Below are 4,920 nucleotides of genomic sequence, written 5' to 3'. Positions count from 1 at the left end.
AGCCAGGACCCCTTACAGCATATGGCTGGTGGCTGGACTTATTCCCTCCAAAGAACTGTGATTGAGTGAAATCACAGACAATGTGGCTCTAACTCAGCTTAATACTAGATCTGCTCATGCTTGTTTCTCACGCTTGTTTCCATGTATGTGTGTGTGTGTGTGTGTGTGTGTTTTAAGATTTTATGTATTTATTCATGAGAGACACAGAGAGAGACAGAGATATAGGCAGAGGGAGAAACAGGCTCCCTGCCCAGAGCCCGATGAGGGACTCGATCCCAGGACCCCGGGAACACGACCTGAGCTGAAGGCAAACGCTCAACCGCTGAGCCACCTGGGTGCCCCTCCATGTGTACTTTAATCATCTTAGCTACCAATGCATCCCTCAAACACCTTCGTAGACATTTTTGAGAACGACTCTCAACTCTAATAACAATATAAGTAGGTGGCATGATTGGTTCTACTGAATCCCTCCTTATGAGGATGTCATTAAAGATACACACAAAGGATTCCCCACAATTTTGCAGACAGTTAAATGCCCAGCTGATGGAAGTGGGGACAGAGGGCAGAGGGTTGGGTGGCATTGAGAACTTGAAGTGTTTGTTGAGTGAGTAAACCCAGAATTGCTGTTTGCACATGCCAGGTTGTGATATAAGCAATAAAATATCAATATTTAGGTTCTCTTAATTGACCCCCTAACAGTTGCGCTATGAGAAGCAACAACCTCTCTTCCTCCTCTCCACCATCTGCTCAGCAGCAGCAAAGCAGCAACTATGTGTGAATGTACCTCTATCCACATTGGCCAGGCTGATGTCTAGATCAGCAATGCCTACTGGGAGCTCTGTTGCCTGGAACACGGCATTCAGCCCGATGGCCAGATACCAATTGACAAGACCACTGGGGGAGGAGATGACTCCTTCAACACCTCCTTCAGTGAGACAGGTGCTGGCAAGCATGTACCCAGGGCAGTGTCTGACCTGGAACCCACAGTCATCAATGAACTTCGCACTGGCACCTACCGCCAGCTCTTCCACCCTGAGCAGCTCATCACAGGCAAGGAAGATGCTGCCAATAACTATGCCCGAGGGCACTACATCACTGGCAAGGAGATCACTGACCTTGTCTTGGACTGAATTCGGAAACACTGACCACTGCACAGGTCTTCAGGGCTTCTTGGTTTTCCACAGCTTTGGAGGGGGAACTGGTTCTGGGTTCACCTCCCTGCTGATGGAACATCTCTCGAGTATGGCAAGAAGTCCAAGCTGGAGTTCTTCATTTACCTGAACCTAACCCCCTCTGGGTTTCCACAGCTGCAGCTGAGCCCAACAACTCCATCCTCACTCCCTATACCACCCTGGAGCACTGACTGCGCCTTCATGATAGAAAATGAGGCCATCTATGACATCTGTCATAGCAACCTCAATACTGAATGCCCAACCTACACGAATCTAAATAGGTTGATAGGTCCAATTGTGTCCTCCATCACTGCTTCCCTCAGATTTGATGTTGATCTCACAGAATTCCAGACCAAGCTTGTACCCTATCCTCACATCCATTTCCCTCTGGCCACACATGCTGCTGTCATCTCTGCTGAGAAAGTCTACCATGAACAGCTTTCTGTAGCTGAGATCACCAACACATGCTTTGAGCCAGCTGGAGAAATGTGACCCTCACCATGGTAAATACATGGCTTGCTGCCTGCCGTACTGTGGTGACACGGTTCCCAAAGATGTCAATGCGTCCATTGCCACCATCAAGATCAAGTGTACCATCCAAGTGTATTGGCTTCAAAGTGGGCATTAATTACCAGTCCCCCACTGCGGTACCTTTTGGAGACCTGGCCAAAGTACAGCGAACTATGTGCACGCAGACAGGCATCGCTAAGGCCTGGGCTCACCTGGACCACAAGTTTGACCTGATGTATGCCAAACATGCCTTTGTTCACTGGTATGTGGGTGAGGGCATGGAGGAAGGAGAGTTTTCTGATGCCCATGAGGACCTGGCTGCCTTGGAGAAGGATTATGAGGAGGCTGGTGTGGGTTCTGTTGAAGGAGAAGGTGAAGAAGAAGGAGAGGAATGCTAAAGTTAAAAATGTCACAAAGGTGCTGCTTTTACAGGGCAACTTATTCTGTTTTGAACATTGAAAATTTGTGCTCTGATCAGTTAATTTGTATGTAGCAGAGTATACTCTCATATACAATTACTGATCTGTGCTTTAAAACACAACGCTTTGTTACAGACCCAAGCTGTCCATTTCTCTGATGGGTTTGAATAAAATACTCTCTGTCTTAAATGGAAAAAAAAAAAAACCTCTATTCATCCTATTTTTCTAGTCTTATCTACTAATATTGCTCTACATGAATCCTGTATCCCGCTTACTGATCTATTTATCATGAATGCATATTCTTATCTCCAAGACATTAATTATTCTGTGCCTGTCCACCCTTCTTGTTACCAACTTAATCAAATAATAAAAGTAATAGGAGCAACAATGAGAGCTAATAATTTCAGTAAGCTTAGGTATGCCACCCTGGGGTTAAGTGCTTTACATGTATTATCTCATTTATTAGAAAAACCTAATAAAATAGGCTCTGTGATGTTTCACAGTGAAGGATGCCTCCAAGGTTGCAAAGCTAGCAGGCTGGGAATCCAACGTGACCCTAGGCTCAGACTCGGAACCACTGCAGTAGCACCTCTTCCAAGACCGTCTGCGAAGATACAGCCTGAGCTCCTTCCCTATATGGAATCTTCCTCTTCCTTCACTGTTGACTTCTCATTCCTGCAAATGACTGACACACTTCATTTCTGTGCCACAGGTGCCACACTTAACACATCGTGCCTGGTACTGCCATTCACACTAACCCCACACCAGCCAAGTTCTACACACAGACCTCCAGACAGCAAGAGGTCTGGAAAAACAGAAAACAAGATATACTAACAATGCCAATAATAATTAAAACATTGTTGCTTCCACCACCAGACCCAGATTATGAAGATACTGTAGGAAGAGTAAATTCCTGGCTCTTGGGGGGGTGTGGCATGACCTGGCCCTCCTGGCTCTCTACACTACCTTGGAGGGCTCTGCTGGTCACCTTCTTGCTTCTCACTGGCCTTCTTCCAATTCAGGAGAGAGTCCAAGCTTCCTCTTAAAGTCTTAGCACATGCTCTTTCTAGAACTCTCCAACCCTGCCTTACCCTTGATGATTATGTTCATCCTGCTTCTTTCCCCCACTCAGCCTTTTTCTCAGCAGCACATCTGCCTCCTCCTACTAAGTACAGGCAGTGTATGAGGGCAGGCAGTGTATGTACTTTGTATTAAGCACCCTGTCCTCAATACCTATTCTTACCACACTATAAGCACAGTGTAGAGATTAACAGAAATAGATCTTCCCCAAGTCCTTTATTTGCCATATATACAAGGAACCATCACAGTAAGGGGGGAAAAATCTAGTTTAAATTGTTTACACAAATATCAATCATACATTAGTTCATCGTATAAATCACAATCAACCAAGTTAAGTCTCTAAAAATATTTATGGTACAATCATATTATGCTACAATAAAAGATGTAGAAACCCAACAATTTCATCAGACAGTAAATCTGAAGTTCAAAACTACAGCTCTGCTTTGTACGTCCTGGGTTTCTAATCTGCCTGGAAATGCCCAAGCAACAATGATTCTATCAGCATCTTACCATTTCCACTTCAATTTCTCATGAAAATAGAAATTGCAGACGTACCGAGAATGAAAAAAAAAAAAATGCTACTTCCCACTACCAATTCTGGCTCCATAACCTTTTTTTTTTTTTTTTTTTTTTTAAGCAGCGTTCTTACTCTATTGTACTTGCTCACTCACAGTGGAATTAACTAGCAAAGGATTTCATTAAGTATTATAGAGTGTGGTGATGCTTTTGAATCATTAGCGAACATAAATGTATAGATGGTGTATTTGTAACAATACACAAAGACTTTTTAAAATACAATTGGTTTGTAACCAAGACTTACTGGCTATACAACTATTTTAAACTCATGTTCAATTCTTCTGGTACGAAGTAGTACAGATTCTAAGCAAAAGAACACTCGTACTTCCTGCTGTGAAAATATTTTTTGCAGGTTTACTAATATTTCAACAGCTAGTCAATTCTGTAATCACATTTGTTGGATAACTCCCTTGTTAGTAACTTTTAGAGCTCAATTGTGAATTCTATGGTTTTATTTTTATTTTTATTTTTAATTTTTTTTATTTATTTATGATAGTCACAGAGAGAGAGAGAGGCAGAGTCACAGGCAGAGGGAGAAGCAGGCTCCATGCACCGGGAGCCCGACGTGGGACTCGATCCCGGGTCTCCAGGATCGCGCCCTGGGCCAAAGGCAGGCGCCAAACCGCTGTGCCACCCAGGGATCTGTCTATGGTTTTAATACCATACTTGGTAACATTTCAAAAGACACATGATCAGTAATGATTAACAGAGAGGTTTATAACTAATTCCCTATTAGAGCTAAGTACTTTTAAGCTCATCTGTAAATTTTACTGTTCTAGCATCTTAATTGGATTTCTGGTAATTGCATCTAAAATTCCATAGGCACTTAAGATGTGTTCTAGTTACAAAACAGGAAAAAAGCAAAAAAGCATATACATAACTTCACTGCTTGTAACAATAGCATCCTATGGAAGTCAAAGATTGCTTGGTTATTTATTTACTTTTAACAAGTGCTATAATTTATTTTATAATACATTTATAAAGAGATTAAACCAAGTAATTTAGAAACCAATTAGAAGCTTTAATTTATTTTAGTTCAAGTAGTGACCTCAGTTACTATGATGTGGCATTTAAACGCATGGTTCTTGAGGAAGAGTGGCAAATCCCCACTAATCCAAGATCTCACAGAAAACATGACATCTCTATAAGTATTTAAGTATAGG

General features: G+C 42.5%; 1 pseudogene; it reads left to right on the top strand.

Moving 5' to 3' along the window:
- Window positions 1-770: 770 nt before the first annotated feature.
- Window positions 771-2,139, top strand: LOC140596707 (tubulin alpha-1A chain-like; annotated as a pseudogene).
- Window positions 2,140-4,920: the final 2,781 nt, after the last annotated feature.

Source organism: Vulpes vulpes, unplaced genomic scaffold, assembly GCF_048418805.1.
Source record: "Vulpes vulpes isolate BD-2025 unplaced genomic scaffold, VulVul3 Bu000000790, whole genome shotgun sequence".
Taxonomy (NCBI): Eukaryota; Metazoa; Chordata; class Mammalia; order Carnivora; family Canidae; genus Vulpes; species Vulpes vulpes.
Note: the sequence above shows the minus strand (reverse complement) of the source record. Positions and strands in the feature narration are given on the sequence as shown.